The following is a 21574-nucleotide window of genomic DNA, read 5'->3' as shown; positions in this document are numbered from 1 at the left end:
TATACTGGAATCGTCATCATTTTAACTGATTCACACAGAAAACACCAGAGAAATTCGGCCTCCAATTGTAAACATAAACAGTATAGTCCTTACTTACAGTGTTTCTAAACAAATTTTGAGCTGAATAACCCTGAATTCCTAATATTTGAAACAAATTGAATTCAAAACGCTCCCTAAATTAATCAGAGTTGTAAATATTATCAGTTTTCTGGTCATTTCCAAGCTTTCCACTGGTAACCTCCATGAATGAAAATGGCAGGAAATGTAGTAAGAGCCTATATCCTTTTATTTCAAGTGTTTCTTACAAGTTTTTAATCATTTCGGGAAACTATAATTGCGTATTTGAAGAGTTTTGCCACAATTAGAGAGAGTTCCCACAACTATATACTCGAATCGTCATCATTGTAACTTATCCACGCAGAAAACGCCAGAGAAATTCCGCCCTCAATTGTAAACATAAACAGTATAGTCCTTACTTACAGTGTTTCTAAACAAATTTTGAGCTGTATAAATCTAATTCCTAATACTTGAAAGCAAATTCATGTGAAAACGCTTCCAAAAAGTAGCCGGAGTTGTAAATATTATCAGTGTTGTGGTCATTTCCGAAATTTCCACTGGTAACCTCCGTGATTGAAAATGGCAGGAAATGTAGTAAGAACCTATTTCCTTTTATTTCAAGTGTTTCTTACAAGTTTTTAATCATTTCTGGAAACTATAATTGCGTATTTGAAGAGTTTGACCAGAATTAGAGAGTGTTCCTACAAGTATATACTGGAATCGTCATCATTTTAACTGATTCACACAGAAAACGCCAGAGAAATTCGGCCTCCAATTGTAAACATAAACAGTGTAGTCCTTACTTACAGTGTTTCTAAACAAATTTTGAGCTGAATAACCCTGAATTCCTAATATTTGAAACAAACTGAATTCAAAACGCTCCCTAAATTAATCAGAGTTGTAAATATTATCAGTTTTCTGGTCATTTCCAAGCTTTCCACTGGTAACCTCCATGAATGAAAATGGCAGGAAATGTAGTAAGAGCCTATATCCTTTTATTTCAAGTGTTTCTTACAAGTTTTTAATCATTTCGGGAAACTATAATTGCGTATTTGAAGAGTTTTGCCACAATTAGAGAGAGTTCCCACAACTATATACTCGAATCGTCATCATTGTAACATATCCACACAGAAAACGCCAGAGAAATTCGGCCCTCAATTGTAAACATAAACAGTATAGTCCTTACTTACAGTGTTTGTAAACAAATTTTGAGCTGTATAAATCTAATTCCTAATACTTGAAAGCAAATTCATGTGAAAACGCTTCCAAAAAGTAGCCGGAGTTGTAAATATTATCAGTGTTGTGGTCATTTCCGAACTTTCCACTGGTAACCTCCGTGATTGAAAATGGCAGGAAATGTAGTAAGAACCGATTTCCTTTTATTTCAAGTGTTTCTTACAAGTTTTTAATCATTTCTGGAAACTATAATTGCGTATTTGAAGAGTTTGACCAGAATTAGAGAGTGTTCCTACAAGTATATACTGGAATCGTCATCATTTTAACTGATTCACACAGAAAATGCCAGAGAAATTCGGCCTCCAATTGTAAACATAAACAGTATAGTCCTAAGTTACAGTGTTTTTAAACAAATTTTGAGCTGAATAACCCTGAATTCCTAATATTTGAAACAAATTGAATTCAAAATGCTCCCTAAATTAATCAGAGTTGTAAATATTATCAGTTTTCTGGTCATTTCCAAGCTTTCCACTGGAAACCTCCATGAATGAAAATGGCAGAAAATGTAGTATGAATCTATTACCTTTTATTTCAAGTGTTTCTTACAAGTTTTTAATCATTTCGGGAAACTATAATTGCGTATTTGAAGAGTTTTACCACAATTAGAGAGAGTTCCCACAACTCTATACTCGAATAGTCAGCATTATAACTTATCCACACAGAAAACGCCAGAGAAATTCGGCCTCCAATTATAAACATAAACAGTATAGTCCTCACTTCCAGTATTTTTACACAAATTTTGAGCTGTATAAACCTAATTCCTTATATTTGAAAGCAAATTCATGTGAAAACGCTTCCAAAAAGTAGCCGGAGTTGTAAATATTATCAGTGTTGTGGTCATTTCCGAACTTTCCACTGGTAACCTCCGTGATTGAAAATGGCAGGAAATGTAGTAAGAACCTATTTCCTTTTATTTCAAGTGTTTCTTACAAGTTTTTAATCATTTCTGGAAACTATAATTGCGTATTGGAAGAGTTTGACCAGAATTAGAGAGAGTTCCCACAACTATATACTGGAATCGTCATCATTTTAACTGATTCACACAGAAAACGCCAGAGAAATTCGGCCTCCAATTGTAAACATAAACAGTATAGTCCTTACTTACAGTGTTTCTAAACAAATTTTGAGCTGAATAACCCTGAATTCCTAATATTTGAAACAAATTGAATTCAAAACGCTCCCTAAATTAATCAGAGTTGTAAATATTATCAGTTTTCTGGGCATTTCCAAGCTTTCCACTGGTAACCTCCATGAATGAAAATGGCAGGAAATGTAGTAAGAGCCTATATCCTTTTATTTCAAGTGTTTCTTACAAGTTTTTAATCATTTCGGGAAACTATAATTGCGTATTTGAAGAGTTTTACCACAATTAGAGAGAGTTCCTACAACTATACACTCGAATAGTCAGCATTATAACTTATCCACACAGAAAACGCCAGAGAAATTCGGCCTCCAATTATAAACATAAACAGTATAGTCCTCACTTCGAGTATTTTTACACAAATTTTGAGCTGTATAAATCTAATTCCTAATACTTGAAAGCAAATTCATGTGAAAACGCTTCCAAAAAGTAGCCGGAGTTGTAAATATTATCAGTGTTGTGGTCATTTCCGAACTTTCCACTGGTAACCTCCGTGATTGAAAATGGCAGGAAATGTAGTAAGAACCTATTTCCTTTTATTTCAAGTGTTTCTTACAAGTTTTTAATCATTTCTGGAAACTATAATTGCGTATTTGAAGAGTTTGACCAGAATTAGAGAGAGTTCCCACAACTATATACTGGAATCGTCATCGTTTTAACTGATTCACACAGAAAACGCCAGAGAAATTCGGCCTCCAATTGTAAACATAAACAGTGTAGTCCTTACGTACAGTGTTTCTAAACAAATTTTGAGCTGAATAACCCTGAATTCCTAATATTTGAAACAAACTGAATTCAAAACGCTCCCTAAATTAATCAGAGTTGTAAATATTATCAGTTTTCTGGTCATTTCCAAGCTTTCCACTGGTAACCTCCATGAATGAAAATGGCAGGAAATGTAGTAAGAGCCTATATCCTTTTATTTCAAGTGTTTCTTACAAGTTTTTAATCATTTCGGGAAACTATAATTGCGTATTTGAAGAGTTTTGCCACAATTAGAGAGAGTTCCCACAACTATATACTCGAATCGTCATCATTGTAACTTATCCACACAGAAAACGCCAGAGAAATTCGGCCCTCAATTGTAAACATAAACAGTATAGTCCTTACTTACAGTGTTTGTAAACAAATTTTGAGCTGTATAAATCTAATTCCTAATACTTGAAAGCAAATTCATGTGAAAACGCTTCCAAAAAGTAGCCGGAGTTGTAAATATTATCAGTGTTGTGGTCATTTCCGAACTTTCCACTGGTAACCTCCGTGATTGAAAATGGCAGGAAATGTAGTAAGAACCGATTTCCTTTTATTTCAAGTGTTTCTTACAAGTTTTTAATCATTTCTGGAAACTATAATTGCGTATTTGAAGAGTTTGACCAGAATTAGAGAGTGTTCCTACAAGTATATACTGGAATCGTCATCATTTTAACTGATTCACACAGAAAATGCCAGAGAAATTCGGCCTCCAATTGTAAACATAAACAGTATAGTCCTAAGTTACAGTGTTTTTAAACAAATTTTGAGCTGAATAACCCTGAATTCCTAATATTTGAAACAAATTGAATTCAAAACGCTCCCTAAATTAATCGGAGTTGTAAATATTATCAGTTTTCTGGTCATTTCCAAGCTTTCCACTGGAAACCTCCATGAATGAAAATGGCAGAAAATGTAGTATGAATCTATTACCTTTTATTTCAAGTGTTTCTTACAAGTTTTTAATCATTTCGGGAAACTATAATTGCGTATTTGAAGAGTTTTACCACAATTAGAGAGAGTTCCTACAACTATATACTCGAATAGTCAGCATTATAACTTATCCACACAGAAAACGCCAGAGAAATTCGGCCTCCAATTATAAACATAAACAGTATAGTCCTCACTTCCAGGATTTTTACACAAATTTTGAGCTGTATAAACCTAATTCCTTATATTTGAAAGCAAATTCATGTGAAAACGCTTCCAAAAAGTAGCCGGAGTTGTAAATATTATCAGTGTTGTGGTCATTTCCGAACTTTCCACTGGTAACCTCCATGATTGAAAATGGCAGGAAATATAGTAAGAACCTATTTCCTTTTATTTCAAGTGTTTCTTACAAGTTTTTAATCATTTCTGGAAACTATAATTGCGTATTTGTAGAGTTTGACAAGAATTAGAGAGAGTTCCCACAACTATATACTGGAATCGTCATCATTTTAACTGATTCACACAGAGAACGCCAGAGAAATTCGGCCTCCAACTGTAAACATAAACAGTATAGTCCTTACTTACAGTGTTTCTAAATAAATTTTGAACTGAATAACCCTGAATTCCTAATATGTGAAACAAATTGAATTCAAAACGCTCCCTAAATTAATCAGAGTTGTAAATATTATCAGTTTTCTGGTCATTTCCAAGCTTTCCACTGGTAACCTCCATGAATGAAAATGGCAGGAAATGTAGTAAGAGCCTATATCCTTTTATTTCAAGTGTTTCTTACAAGTTTTTAATCATTTCGGGAAACTATAATTGCGTATTTGAAGAGTTTTGCCACAATTAGAGAGAGTTCCCACAACTCTATACTCGAATCGTCATCATTGTAACTTATCCACACAGAAAACGCCAGAGAAATTCGGCCCTCAATTGTAAACATAAACAGTATAGTCCTTACTTACAGTGTTTCTAAACAAATTTTGAGCTGTATAAATCTAATTCCTAATACTTGAAAGCAAATTCATATGAAAACGCTTCCAAAAAGTAGCCGGAGTTGTAAATATTATCAGTGTTGTGGTCATTTCCGAACTTTCCACTGGTAACCTCCGTGATTGAAAATGGCAGGAAATGTAGTAAGAACCTATTTCCTTTTATTTCAAGTGTTTCTTACAAGTTTTTAATCATTTCTGGAAACTATAATTGCGTATTTGAAGAGTTTTACCAGAATTAGAGAGAGTTCCCACAACTATATACTGGAATCGTCATCATTTTAACTGATTCACACAGAAAACACCAGAGAAATTCGGCCTCCAATTGTAAACATAAACAGTATAGTCCTTACTTACAGTGTTTCTAAACAAATTTTGAGCTGAATAACCCTGAATTCCTAATATTTGAAACAAATTGAATTCAAAACGCTCCCTAAATTAATCAGAGTTGTAAATATTATCAGTTTTCTGGTCATTTCCAAGCTTTCCACTGGTAACCTCCATGAATGAAAATGGCAGGAAATGTAGTAAGAGCCTATATCCTTTTATTTCAAGTGTTTCTTACAAGTTTTTAATCATTTCGGGAAACTATAATTGCGTATTTGAAGAGTTTTGCCACAATTAGAGAGAGTTCCCACAACTATATACTCGAATCGTCATCATTGTAACTTATCCACGCAGAAAACGCCAGAGAAATTCCGCCCTCAATTGTAAACATAAACAGTATAGTCCTTACTTACAGTGTTTCTAAACAAATTTTGAGCTGTATAAAGCTAATTCTTGATATTTGAAAGCAAATTCAAGTGAAAACGCTTCCAAAAAGTAGCCGGAGTTGTAAATATTATCAGTTTTCTGGTCATTTCCGAACTTTCCACTGGTAACCTCCGTGATTGAAAATGGCAGGAAATGTAGTAAGAACCTATTTCCTTTTATTTCAAGTGTTTCTTACAAGTTTTTAATCATTTCTGGAAACTATAATTGCGTATTTGAAGAGTTTGACCAGAATTAGAGAGTGTTCCTACAAGTATATACTGGAATCGTCATCATTTTAACTGATTCACACAGAAAACGCCAGAGAAATTCGGCCTCCAATTGTAAACATAAACAGTATAGTCCTAAGTTACAGTGTTTTTAAACAAATTTTGAGCTGAATAACCCTGAATTCCTAATATTTGAAACAAATTGAATTCAAAACGCTCCCTAAATTAATCGGAGTTGTAAATATTATCAGTTTTCTGGTCATTTCCAAGCTTTCCACTGGAAACCTCCATGAATGAAAATGGCAGAAAATGTAGTATGAATCTATTACCTTTTATTCCAAGTGTTTCTTACAAGTTTTTAATCATTTCGGGAAACTATAATTGCGTATTTGAAGAGTTTTACCACAATTAGAGAGAGTTCCTACAACTATATACTCGAATAGTCAGCATTATAACTTATCCACACAGAAAACGCCAGAGAAATTCGGCCTCCAATTATAAACATAAACAGTATAGTCCTCACTTCCAGTATTTTTACACAAATTTTGAGCTGTATAAACCTAATTCCTTATATTTGAAAGCAAATTCATGTGAAAACGCTTCCAAAAAGTAGCCGGAGTTGTAAATATTATCAGTGTTGTGGTCATTTCCGAACTTTCCACTGGTAACCTCCGTGATTGAAAATGGCAGGAAATGTAGTAAGAACCTATTTCCTTTTATTTCAAGTGTTTCTTACAAGTTTTTAATCATTTCTGGAAACTATAATTGCGTATTTGAAGAGTTTGACCAGAATTAGAGAGAGTTCCCACAACTATATACTGGAATCGTCATCATTTTAACTGATTCACACAGAAAACGCCAGAGAAATTCGGCCTCCAACTGTAAACATAAACAGTATAGTCCTTACTTACAGTGTTTCTAAACAAATTTTGAACTGAATAACCCTGAATTCCTAATATTTGAAACAAATTGAATTCAAAACGCTCCCTAAATTAATCAGAGTTGTAAATATTATCAGTTTTCTGGTCATTTCCAAGCTTTCCACTGGTAACCTCCATGAATGAAAATGGCAGGAAATGTAGTAAGAGCCTATATCCTTTTATTTCAAGTGTTTCTTACAAGTTTTTAATCATTTCGGGAAACTATAATTGCGTATTTGAAGAGTTTGGCCACAATTAGAGAGAGTTCCCACAACTATATACTCGAATCGTCATCATTGTAACTTATCCACACAGAAAACGCCAGAGAAATTCGGCCTCCAATTATAAACATAAACAGTATAGTCCTCACTTCCAGTATTTTTACACAAATTTTGAGCTGTATAAACCTAATTCCTTATATTTGAAAGCAAATTCATGTGAAAACGCTTCCAAAAAGTAGCCGGAGTTGTAAATATTATCAGTGTTGTGGTCATTTCCGAACTTTCCACTGGTAACCTCCGTGATTGAAAATGGCAGGAAATGTAGTAAGAACCTATTTCCTTTTATTTCAAGTGTTTCTTACAAGTTTTTAATCATTTCTGGAAACTATAATTGCGTATTTGAAGAGTTTGACCAGAATTAGAGAGTGTTCCTACAAGTATATACTGGAATCGTCATCATTTTAACTGATTCACACAGAAAACGCCAGAGAAATTCGGCCTCCAATTGTAAACATAAACAGTATAGTCCTTACTTACAGTGTTTCTATACAAATTTTGAGCTGAATAACCCTGAATTCCTAATATTTGAAACAAATTGATTTCAAAACGCTCCCTAAATTAATCGGAGTTGTAAATATTATCAGTTTTCTGGTCATTTCCAAGCTTTCCACTGGTAACCTCCATGAATGAAAATGGCAGGAAATGTAGTAAGAGCCTATATCCTTTTATTTCAAGTGTTTCTTACAAGTTTTTAATCATTTCGGGAAACTATAATTGCGTATTTGAAGAGTTTTACCACAATTAGAGAGAGTTCCTACAACTATATACTCGAATAGTCAGCATTATAACTTATCCACACAGAAAACGCCAGAGAAATTCGGCCTCCAATTATAAACATAAACAGTATAGTCCTCACTTCCAGGATTTTTATACAAATTTTGAGCTGTATAAACCTAATTCCTTATATTTGAAAGCAAATTCATGTGAAAACGCTTCCAAAAAGTAGCCGGAGTTGTAAATATTATCAGTGTTGTGGTCATTTCCGAACTTTCCACTGGTAACCTCCGTGATTGAAAATGGCAGGAAATGTAGTAAGAACCTATTTCCTTTTATTTCAAGTGTTTCTTACAAGTTTTTAATCATTTCTGGAAACTATAATTGCGTATTTGTAGAGTTTGACCAGAATTAGAGAGAGTTCCCACAACTATATACTGGAATCGTCATCATTTTAACTGATTCACACAGAAAACGCCAGAGAAATTCGGCCTCCAACTGTAAACATAAACAGTATAGTCCTTACTTACAGTGTTTCTAAACAAATTTTGAACTGAATAACCCTGAATTCCTAATATTTGAAACAAATTGAATTCAAAACGCTCCCTAAATTAATCAGAGTTGTAAATATTATCAGTTTTCTGGTCATTTCCAAGCTTTCCACTGGTAACCTCCATGAATGAAAATGGCAGGAAATGTAGTAAGAGCCTATATCCTTTTATTTCAAGTGTTTCTTACAAGTTTTTAATCATTTCGGGAAACTATAATTGCGTATTTGAAGAGTTTTGCCACAATTAGAGAGAGTTAACACAACTATATACTCGAATCGTCATCATTGTAACTTATCCACACAGAAAACGCCAGAGAAATTCGGCCCTCAATTGTAAACATAAACAGTATAGTCCTCACTTCCAGTATTTTTACACAAATTTTGAGCTGTATAAACCTAATTCCTTACATTTGAATGCAAATTCATGTGAAAACGCTTCCAAAAAGTAGCCGGAGTAGTAAATATTATCAGTGTTGTGGTCATTTCCGAACTTTCCACTGGTAACCTCCGTGATTGAAAATGGCAGGAAATGTAGTAAGAACCTATTTCCTTTTATTTCAAGTGTTTCTTACAAGTTTTTAATCATTTCTGGAAACTATAATTGCGTATTTGAAGAGTTTGACCAGAATTAGAGAGTGTTCCCACAACTATATACTGGAATCGTCATCATTTTAACTGATTCACACAGAAAACGCCAGAGAAATTCGGCCTCCAACTGTAAACATAAACAGTATAGTCCTTACTTACAGTGTTTCTAAACAAATTTTGAACTGAATAACCCTGAATTCCTAATATTTGAAACAAATTGAATTCAAAACGCTCCCTAAATTAATCGGAGTTGTAAATATTATCAGTGTTCTGGTCATTTCCAAGCTTTCCACTGGAAACCTCCATGAATGAAAATGGCAGAAAATGTAGTATGAATCTATTACCTTTTATTCCAAGTGTTTCTTACAAGTTTTTAATCATTTCGGGAAACTATAATTGCGTATTTGAAGAGTTTTACCACAATTAGAGAGAGTTCCTACAACTATATACTCGAATAGTCAGCATTATAACTTATCCACACAGAAAACGCCAGAGAAATTCGGCCTCCAATTATAAACATAAACAGTATAGTCCTCACTTCCAGTATTTTTACACAAATTTTGAGCTGTATAAACCTAATTCCTTATATTTGAAAGCAAATTCATGTGAAAACGCTTCCAAAAAGTAGCCGGAGTTGTAAATATTATCAGTGTTGTGGTCAATTCCGAACTTTCCACTGGTAACCTCCGTGATTGAAAATGGCAGGAAATGTAGTAAGAACCTATTTCCTTTTATTTCAAGTGTTTCTTACAAGTTTGTAATCATTTCTGGAAACTATAATTGCGTATTTGAAGCGTTTGACCAGAATTAGAGAGAGTTCCCACAACTATATACTGGAATCGTCATCATTTTAACTGATTCACACAGAAAACGCCAGAGAAATTCGGCCTCCAATTGTAAACATAAACAGTATAGTCCTTACTTACAGTGTTTCTAAACAAATTTTGAGCTGAATAACCCTGAATTCCTAATATTTGAAACAAATTGAATTCAAAACGCTCCCTAAATTAATCAGAGTTGTAAATATTATCAGTTTTCTGGTCATTTCCAAGCTTTCCACTGGTAACCTCCATGAATGAAAATGGCAGGAAATGTAGTAAGAGCCTATATCCTTTTATTTCAAGTGTTTCTTACAAGTTTTTAATCATTTCGGGAAACTATAATTGCGTATTTGAAGAGTTTTGCCACAATTAGAGAGAGTTCCCACAACTATATACTCGAATCGTCATCATTGTAACTTATCCACACAGAAAACGCCAGAGAAATTCGGCCTCCAATTATAAACATAAACAGTATAGTCCTCACTTACAGTCTTTCTACACAAGTTTTGAGCTGTATAAACCTAATTCCTAATATTTGAAACGAAATTCAAGTGAAAACGCTTCCAAAAAGCAGCCGGAGTTGTAAATATTATCAGTTTTCTGGTCATTTCCGAACTTTCCACTGGTAACCTCCGTGATTGAAAATGGCAGGAAATGTAGTAAGAACCTATATACTTTTATTTCAAGTGTTTCTTACAAGTTTTTATTCATTTCTGGAAACTATAATTGCGTATTTGAAGAGTTTGACCAGGATTAGACAGTGTTCCTACAAATATATACTGGAATCGTCAGCATTTTAACTGATTCACACAGAAAACGCCAGAGAAATTCGGCCTCCAATTGTAAACATAAACAGTATAGTCCTTACTTACAGTGTTTCTAAACAAATTTTGAGCTGTATAAATCTAATTCCTAATATTTGAAAGCAAATTCATGTGAAAACGCTTCCAAAAAGTAGCCGGAGTTGTAAATATTATCAGTTTTCTGGTCATTTCCGAACTTTCCACTGGTAACCTCCGTGATTGAAAATGGCAGGAAATGTAGTAAGAACCTATTTCCTTTTATTTCAAGTGTTTCTTACAAGTTTTTAATCATTTCTGGAAACTATAATTGCGTATTTGAAGAGTTTTGCCACAATTAGAGAGAGTTCCCACAACTATATACTCGAATCGTCATCATTGTAACTTATCCACACAGAAAACGCCAGAGAAATTCGGCCCTCAATTGTAAACATAAAGAGTATAGTCCTTACTTATAGTGTTTCTAAACAAATTTTGAGCTGTATAAATCTAATTCCTAATACTTGAAAGCAAATTCATGTGAAAACGCTTCCAAAAAGTAGCCGGAGTTGTAAATATTATCAGTTTTCTGGTCATTTCCGAACTTTCCACTGGTAACCTCCGTGATTGAAAATGGCAGGAAATGTAGTAAGAACCTATTTCCTTTTATTTCAAGTGTTTCTTACAAGTTTTTAATCATTTCTGGAAACTATAATTGCGTATTTGAAGAGTTTGACCAGAATTAGAGAGAGTTCCCACAACTATATACTGGAATCGTCATCATTTTAACTGATTCACACAGAAAACGCCAGAGAAATTCGGCCTCCAATTGTAAACATAAACAGTATAGTCCTTACTTACAGTGTTTCTATACAAATTTTGAGCTGAATAACCCTGAATTCCTAATATTTGAAACAAATTGATTTCAAAACGCTCCCTAAATTAATCGGAGTTGTAAATATTATCAGTTTTCTGGTCATTTCCAAGCTTTCCACTGGTAACCTTCATGAATGAAAATGGCAGGAAATGTAGTAAGAACCTATATCCTTTTATTTCAAGTGTTTCTTACAAGTTTTTAATCATTTCTGGAAACTATAATTGCGTATTTGAAGAGTTTGACCAGAATTAGAGAGAGTTCCCACAACTATATACTGGAATCGTCATCATTTTAACTGATTCACACAGAAAACGCCCGAGAAATTCGGCCTCCAATTGTAAACATAAACAGTATAGTCCTTACTTACAGTGTTTCTAAACAAATTTTGAGCTGAATAACCCTGAATTCCTAATATTTGAAACAAATTGAATTCAAAACGCTCCCTAAATTAATCAGAGTTGTAAATATTATCAGTTTTCTGGTCATTTCCAAGCTTTCCACCTGTAACCTCCATGAATGAAAATGGCAGGAAATGTATTAAGAGCCTATATCCTTTTATTTCAAGTGTTTCTTACAAGTTTTTAATCATTTCGGGAAACTATAATTGCGTATTTGAAGAGTTTTGCCACAATTAGAGAGAGTTCCCACAACTATATACTCGAATCGTCATCATTGTAACTTATCCACACAGAAAACGCCAGAGAATTTCGGCCCCCAATTGTAAACATAAACAGTATAGTCCTTACTTACAGTGTTTCTAAACAAATTTTGAGCTGTATAAATCTAATTCCTAATACTTGAAAGCAAATTCATGTGAAAACGCTTCGAAAAAGTAGCCGGAGTTGTAAATATTATCAGTGTTGTGGTCATTTCCGAACTTTCCACTGGTAACATCCGTGATTGAAAATGGCAGGAAATGTAGTAAGAACATATTTCCTTTTATTTCAAGTATTTCTTACAAGTTTTTAATCTTTTCTGGAAACTATAATTGCGTATTTGAAGAGTTTGACCAGAATTAGAGAGTGTTCCTACAAGTATATACTGGAATCGTCATCATTTTAACTGATTCACACAGAAAACGCCAGAGAAATTCGGCCTCCAATTGTAAAGATAAACAGTATGGTCCTTACTTACAGTGTTTCTAAACAAATTTTGAGCTGTATAAATCTAATTCCTAATACTTGAAAGCAAATTCATGTGAAAACGCTTCCAAAAAGTAGCCGGAGTTGTAAATATTATCAGTGTTGTGGTCATTTCCGAACTTTCCACTGGTAACCTCCGTGATTGAAAATGGCAGGAAATGTAGTAAGAACCTATTTCCTTTTATTTCAAGTGTTTCTTACAAGTTTTTAATCATTTCTGGAAACTATAATTGCGTATTTGAAGAGTTTGACCAGAATTAGAGAGTGTTCCTACAAGTATATACTGGAATCGTCAGCATTTTAACTGATTCACACAGAAAACGCCAGAGAAATTCGGCCTCCAATTGTAAACATAAACAGTATAGTCCTCACTTCCAGTATTTTTACACAAATTTTGAGCTGTATAAACCTAATTCCTTATATTTGAAAGCAAATTCAAGTGAAAACGCTTCCTAAAGTAGCTGGAGTTGTAAATATTAGCAGTTTTCTGGTCATTTCCAAACTTTCCACTGGTAACCTCCATGAATGAAAATGGCAGGAAATGTAGTAAGAGCCTATATCCTTTTATTTCAAGTGTTTCTTACAAGTTTTTAATCATTTCTGGAATCTATAATTTCGTATTTGAAGAGTTTTACCACAATTAGAGAGAGTTCCCACAACTATATACTGGAATCGTCATCATTTTAACTGATTCACACAGAAAAAAAACGCCAGAGAAATTCGGCCTCCAATTGTAAACATAAACAGTATAGTCCTTACTTACAGTGTTTCTAAACAAATTTTGAGCTGAATAACCCTGAATTCCTAATATTTGAAACAAACTGAATTCAAAACGCTCCCTAAATTAATCGAAGTTGTAAATATTATCAGTTTTCTGGTCATTTCCAAGCTTTCCACTGGTAACCTCCATGAATGAAAATGGCAGAAACTGTAGTATGAATCTATTACCTTTTATTTCAAGTGTTTCTTACAAGTTTTTAATCATTTCTGGAAACTATAATTGCGTATTTGAAGAGTTTGACCAGAATTAGAGAGTGTTCCTACAAGTATATACTGGAATCGTCAGCATTTTAACTGATTCACACAGAAAACGCCAGAGAAATTCGGCCTCCAATTGTAAACATAAACAGTATAGTCCTTACTTACAGTGTTTTTAAACAAATTTTGAGCTGTATAAATCTAATTCCTAATATTTGAAAGCAAATTCATGTGAAAACGCTTCCAAAAGTAGCCGGAGTTGTAAATATTATCAGTTTTCTGGTCATTTCCGAACTTTCCACTGGTAACCTCCGTGATTGAAAATGGCAGGAAATGTAGTAAGAACCTATTTCCTTTTATTTCAAGTGTTTCTTACAAGTTTTTAATCATTTCTGGAAACTATAATTGCGTATTTGAAGAGTTTGACCAGAATTAGAGAGAGTTCCCACAACTATATACTGGAATCGTCATCATTTTAACTGATTCACACAGAAAACGCCAGAGAAATTCGGCCTCCAATTGTAAACATAAACAGTATAGTCCTTACTTACAGTGTTTCTAAACAAATATTGAGCTGAATAACCCTGAATTCCTAATATTTGAAACAAATTGAAATCAAAACGCTCCCTAAATTAATCACAGTTGTAAATATTATCAGTTTTCTGGTCATTTCCAAGCTTTCCACTGGTAACCTCCATGAATGAAAATCTCAGGAAATGTAGTAAGAGCCTATATCCTTTTATTTCAAGTGTTTCTTACAAGTTTTTAATCCTTTCGGGAAACTATAATTGCGTATTTGAAGAGTTTTGCCACAATGAGAGAGAGTTCCCACAACTATATACTCGAATCGTAATCATTGTAACTTATCCACACAGAAAACGCCAGGGAAATTCGGCGCCCAATTGTAAAGATAAACAGTATAGTCCTTACTTACAGTGTTTCTAAACAAATTTTGAGCTGTATAAATCTAATTCCTAATACTGGAAAGCAAATTCATGTGAAAACGCTTCCAAAAAGTAGCCGGGGTTGTAAATATTATCAGTGTTGTGGTCATTTCCGAACTTTCCACTGGTAACCTCCGTGATTGAAAATGGCAGGAAATGTATTAAGAACCTATTTCCTTTTATTTCAAGTGTTTCTTACAAGTTTTTAATCATTTCTGGAAACTATAATTGCGTATTTGAAGAGTTTGACCAGAATTAGAGAGTGTTCCTACAAGTATATACTGGAATCGTCATCATTTTAACTGATTCACACAGAAAACGCCAGAGAAATTGGGCCTCCAATTGTAAACATAAACAGTATAGTCCTTACTTACAGTGTTTCTATACAAATTTTGAGCTCAATAACCCTGAATTCCTAATATTTGAAACAAATTGATTTCAAAACGCTCCCTAAATTAATCGGAGTTGTAAATATTATCAGTTTTCTGGTCATTTCCAAGCTTTCCACTGGTAACCTCCATGAATGAAAATGGAAGGAAATGTAGTAAGAGCCTATTTCCTTTTATTTCAAGTGTTTCTTACAAGTTTTTAATCATTTCGGGAAACTATAATTGCGTATTTGAAGAGTTTTGCCACAATTAGAGAGAGTTCCCACAACTATATACTCGAATCGTCATCATTGTAACTTATCCACACAGAAAACGACAGAGAAATTCGGCCTCCAATTGTAAACATAAACAGTATAGTCCTTACTTACAGTGTTTCTAAACAAATTTTGAGCTGTATAAATCTAATTCCTAATATTTGAAAGCAAATTCATGTGAAAACGCTTCCAAAAAGTAGCCGGAGTTGTAAATATTATCAGTTTTCTGGTCATTTCCGAACTTTCCACTGGTAACCTCCGTGATTGAAAATGGCAGGAAATGTAGTAAGAACATATTTCCTTTTATTTCAAGTGTTTCTTACAAGTTTTTAATCATTTCTGGAAACTATAATTGCGTATTTGAAGAGTTTGACCAGAATTAGAGAGAGTTCCCACAACTATATACTGGAATCGTCATCATTTTAACTGATTCACACAGAAAACGCCAGAGAAATTCGGCCTCCAATTGTAAACATAAACAGTATAGTCCTTACTTACAGTGTTTCTAAACAAATTTTGAGCTGAATAACCCTGAATTCCTAATATTTGAAACAAATTGAAATCAAAACGCTCCCTAAATTAATCAGAGTTGTAAATATTATCAGTTTTCTGGTCATTTCCAAGCTTTCCACTGGTAACCTCCATGAATGAAAATGGCAGGAAATGTAGTAAGAGCCTATATCCTTTTATTTCAAGTGTTTCTTACAAGTTTTTAATCATTTCGGGAAACTATAATTGCGTATTTGAAGAGTTTTGCCACAATTATAGAGAGTTCCCACAACTATATACTCGAATCGTCATCTTTGTAACTTATCCACACAGAAAACGCCAGAGAAATTCGGCCCTCAATTGTAAACATAAACAGTATAGTCCTTACTTACAGTGTTTCTAAACAAATTTTGAGCTGTATAAATCTAATTCCTAATACTTGAAAGCAAATTCATGTGAAAACGCTTCCAAAAAGTAGCCGGAGTTGTAAATATTATCAGTGTTGTGGTCATTTCCGAACTTTCCACTGGTAACCTCCGTGATTGAAAATGGCAGGAAATGTAGTAAGAACCTATTTCCTTTTATTTCAAGTGTTTCTTACAAGTTTATAATCATTTCTGGAAACTATAATTGCGTATTTGAAGAGTTTGACCAGAATTAGAGAGAGTTCCCACAACTATATACTGGAATCGTCATCATTTTAACTGATTCACACAGAAAACGCCAGAGAAATTCGGCCTCCAATTGTAAACATAAACAGTATAGTCCTTACTTACAGTGTTTCTAAACAAATTTTGAGCTGAATAACCCTGAATTCCTAATATTTGAAACAAATTGAAATCAAAACGCTCCCTAAATTAATCAGAGTTGTAAATATTATCAGTTTTCTGGTCATTTCCAAGCTTTCCACTGGTAACCTCCATGAATGAAAATGGCAGGAAATGTAGTAAGAGCCTATATCCTTTTATTTCAAGTGTTTCTTACAAGTTTTTAATCATTTCGGGAAACTATAATTGCGTATTTGAAGAGTTTTGCCACAATTAGAGAGAGTTCCCACAACTATATACTCGAATCGTCATCATTGTAACTTATCCACACAGAAAACGCCAGAGAAATTCGGCCCTCAATTGTAAACATAAACAGCATAGTCCTTACTTACAGTGTTTCTAAACAAATTTTGAGCTGTATAAATCTAATTCCTAATACTTGAAAGCAAATTCATGTGAAAACGCTTCCAAAAAGTAGCCGGAGTTGTAAATATTATCAGTTTTCTGGTCATTTCCGAACTTTCCACTGGTAACCTCCGTGATTGAAAATGGCAGGAAATGTAGTAAGAACCTATATACTTTTATTTCAAGTGTTTCTTACAAGTTTTTATTCATTTCTGGAAACTATAATTGCGTATTTGAAGAGTTTGACCAGGATTAGACAGTGTTCCTACAAATATATACTGGAATCGTCAGCATTTTAACTGATTCACACAGAAAACGCCAGAGAAATTGGGCCTCCAATTGTAAACATAAACAGTATAGTCCTTACTTACAGTGTTTCTAAACCAATTTTGAGCTGTATAAATCTAATTCCTAATATTTGAAAGCAAATTCATGTGAAAACGCTTCCAAAAAGTAGCCGGAGTTGTAAATATTATCATTTTTCTGGTCATTTCCGAACTTTCCACTGGTAACCTCCGTGATTGAAAATGGCAGGAAATGTAGTAAGAACCTATTTCCTTTTATTTCAAGTGTTTCTTACAAGTTTTTAATCATTTCGGGAAACTATAATTGCGTATTTGAAGAGTTTTACCACAATTAGAGAGAGTTCCCACAACTATATACTCGAATCGTCATCATTGTAACTTATCCACACAGAAAACGCCAGAGAAATTCGGCCCCCAATTATAAACATAAACAGTATAGTCCTCAATTCCAGTATTTCTACACAAATTTTGAGCTGTATAAACCTAATTCCTTATATTTGAAAGCAAATTCAAGTGAAAACGCTTCCTAAAGTAGCTGTAGTTGTAAATATTATCAGTTTTCCGGTCATTTCCAAGCTTTCCACTGGTAACCTCCATGAATGAAAATGGCAGAAAATGTAGTATGAATCTATTACCTTTTATTTCAAGTGTTTCTTACAAGTTTTTAATCATTTCGGGAAACTATAATTGCGTATTTGAAGAGTTTTGCCACAATTAGAGAGAGTTCCCACAACTATATACTCGAATCGTCATCATTGTAACTTATCCACACAGAAAACGACAGAGAAATTCGGCCTCCAATTGTAAACATAAACAGTATAGTCCTTACTTACAGTGTTTCTAAACAAATTTTGAGCTGTATAAATCTAATTCCTAATATTTGAAAGCAAATTCATGTGAAAACGCTTCCAAAAAGTAGCCGGAGTTGTAAATATTATCAGTTTTCTGGTCATTTCCGAACTTTCCACTGGTAACCTCCGTGATTGAAAATGGCAGGAAATGTAGTAAGAACATATTTCCTTTTATTTCAAGTGTTTCTTACAAGTTTTTAATCATTTCTGGAAACTATAATTGCGTATTTGAAGAGTTTGACCAGAATTAGAGAGAGTTCCCACAACTATATACTGGAATCGTCATCATTTTAACTGATTCACACAGAAAACGCCAGAGAAATTCGGCCTCCAATTGTAAACATAAACAGTATAGTCCTTACTTACAGTGTTTCTAAACAAATTTTGAGCTGAATAACCCTGAATTCCTAATATTTGAAACAAATTGAAATCAAAACGCTCCCTAAATTAATCAGAGTTGTAAATATTATCAGTTTTCTGGTCATTTCCAAGCTTTCCACTGGTAACCTCCATGAATGAAAATGGCAGGAAATGTAGTAAGAGCCTATATCCTTTTATTTCAAGTGTTTCTTACAAGTTTTTAATCATTTCGGGAAACTATAATTGCGTATTTGAAGAGTTTTGCCACAATTATAGAGAGTTCCCACAACTATATACTCGAATCGTCATCTTTGTAACTTATCCACACAGAAAACGCCAGAGAAATTCGGCCCTCAATTGTAAACATAAACAGTATAGTCCTTACTTACAGTGTTTCTAAACAAATTTTGAGCTGTATAAATCTAATTCCTAATACTTGAAAGCAAATTCATGTGAAAACGCTTCCAAAAAGTAGCCGGAGTTGTAAATATTATCAGTGTTGTGGTCATTTCCGAACTTTCCACTGGTAACCTCCGTGATTGAAAATGGCAGGAAATGTAGTAAGAACCTATTTCCTTTTATTTCAAGTGTTTCTTACAAGTTTATAATCATTTCTGGAAACTATAATTGCGTATTTGAAGAGTTTGACCAGAATTAGAGAGAGTTCCCACAACTATATACTGGAATCGTCATCATTTTAACTGATTCACACAGAAAACGCCAGAGAAATTCGGCCTCCAATTGTAAACATAAACAGTATAGTCCTTACTTACAGTGTTTCTAAACAAATTTTGAGCTGAATAACCCTGAATTCCTAATATTTGAAACAAATTGAAATCAAAACGCTCCCTAAATTAATCAGAGTTGTAAATATTATCAGTTTTCTGGTCATTTCCAAGCTTTCCACTGGTAACCTCCATGAATGAAAATGGCAGGAAATGTAGTAAGAGCCTATATCCTTTTATTTCAAGTGTTTCTTACAAGTTTTTAATCATTTCGGGAAACTATAATTGCGTATTTGAAGAGTTTTGCCACAATTAGAGAGAGTTCCCACAACTATATACTCGAATCGTCATCATTGTAACTTATCCACACAGAAAACGCCAGAGAAATTCGGCCCTCAATTGTAAACATAAACAGCATAGTCCTTACTTACAGTGTTTCTAAACAAATTTTGAGCTGTATAAATCTAATTCCTAATACTTGAAAGCAAATTCATGTGAAAACGCTTCCAAAAAGTAGCCGGAGTTGTAAATATTATCAGTTTTCTGGTCATTTCCGAACTTTCCACTGGTAACCTCCGTGATTGAAAATGGCAGGAAATGTAGTAAGAACCTATTTCCTTTTATTTCAAGTGTTTCTTACAAGTTTTTAATAATTTCTGGAAACTATAATTGCGTATTTGAAGAGTTTGACCAGAATTAGAGAGAGTTCCCACAACGATATACTGGAATCGTCATCATTTTAACTGATTCACACAGAAAACGCCAGAGAAATTCGGCCTCCAATTGTAAACATAAACAGTATAGTCCTTACTTACAGTGTTTCTAAACAAATTTTGAGCTGTATAAATCTAATTCCTAATATTTGAAAGCAAATTCATGTGAAAACGCTTCCAAAAAGTAGCCGGAGTTGTAAATATTATCAGTTTTCTGGTCATTTCCAAGCTTTCCACTGGTAACCTCCATGAATGAAAATGGCAGAAAATGTAGTATGAATCTATTACCTTTTATTTCAAGTGTTTCTTACAAGTTTTTAATCATTTCGGGAAACTATAATTGCGTATTTGAAGAGTTTTACCACAATTAGAGAGAGTTCCCACAACTATATACTCGAATCGTCATCATTGTAACTTATCCACACAGAAAACGCCAGAGAAATTCGGCCCCCAATTATAAACATAAACAGTATAGTCCTCAATTCCAGTATTTCTACACAAATTTTGAGCTGTATAAACCTAATTCCTTATATTTGAAAGCAAATTCAAGTGAAAACGCTTCCTAAAGTAGCTGTAGTTGTAAATATTATCAGTTTTCCGGTCATTTCCAAGCTTTCCACTGGTAACCTCCATGAATGAAAATGGCAGAAAATGTAGTATGAATCTATTACCTTTTATTTCAAGTGTTTCTTACAAGTTTTTAATCATTTCGGGAAACTATAATTGCGTATTTGAAGAGTTTTGCCACAATGAGAGAGAGTTCCCACAACTATATACTCGAATCGTAATCATTGTAACTTATCCACACAGAAAACGCCAGGGAAATTCGGCCCCCAATTGTAAACATAAACAGTATAGTCCTTACTTACAGTGTTTCTAAACAAATTTTGAGCTGTATAAATCTAATTCCTAATACTGGAAAGCAAATTCATGTGAAAACGCTTCCAAAATGTAGCCGGAGTTGTAAATATTATCAGTGTTGTGGTCATTTCTGAACGTTCCACTGGTAACCTCCGTGATTGAAAATGGCAGGAAATGTAGTAAGAACCTATTTGCTTTTATTTCAAGTGTTTCTTACAAGTTTTTAATCATTTCTGGAAACTATAATTGCGTATTTGAAGAGTTTGACCAGAATTAGAGAGTGTTCATACAAGTATATACTGGAATCGTCATCATTTTAACTGATTCACACAGAAAACGCCAGAGAAATTCGGCCTCCATTGTAAACATAAACAGTATAGTCCTTACTTACAGTGTTTCTATACAAATTTTGAGCTCAATAACCCTGAATTCCTAATATTTGAAACAAATTGATTTCAAAACGCTCCCTAAATTAATCGGAGTTGTAAATATTATCAGTTTTCTGGTCATTTCCAAGCTTTCCACTGGTAACCTCCATGAATGAAAATGGCAGGAAATGTAGTAAGAGCCTATATCCTTTTATTTCAAGTGTTTCTTACAAGTTTTTAATCATTTCAGGAAACTATAATTGCGTATTTGAAGAGTTTTGCCACAATTAGAGAGAGTTCCCACAACTATATACTCAAATCGTCATCATTGTAACTTATCCACACAGAAAACGCCAGAGAAATTCGGCCCCCAATTGTAAACATAAACAGTATAGTCCTTACTT

Source organism: Myotis daubentonii, chromosome X (genome assembly GCF_963259705.1).
Source record: "Myotis daubentonii chromosome X, mMyoDau2.1, whole genome shotgun sequence".
In the NCBI taxonomy this organism is placed as follows: Eukaryota; Metazoa; Chordata; class Mammalia; order Chiroptera; family Vespertilionidae; genus Myotis; species Myotis daubentonii.
The sequence above is the reverse complement of the archived record's forward strand: the minus strand, read 5'-3'. Positions refer to the sequence as shown.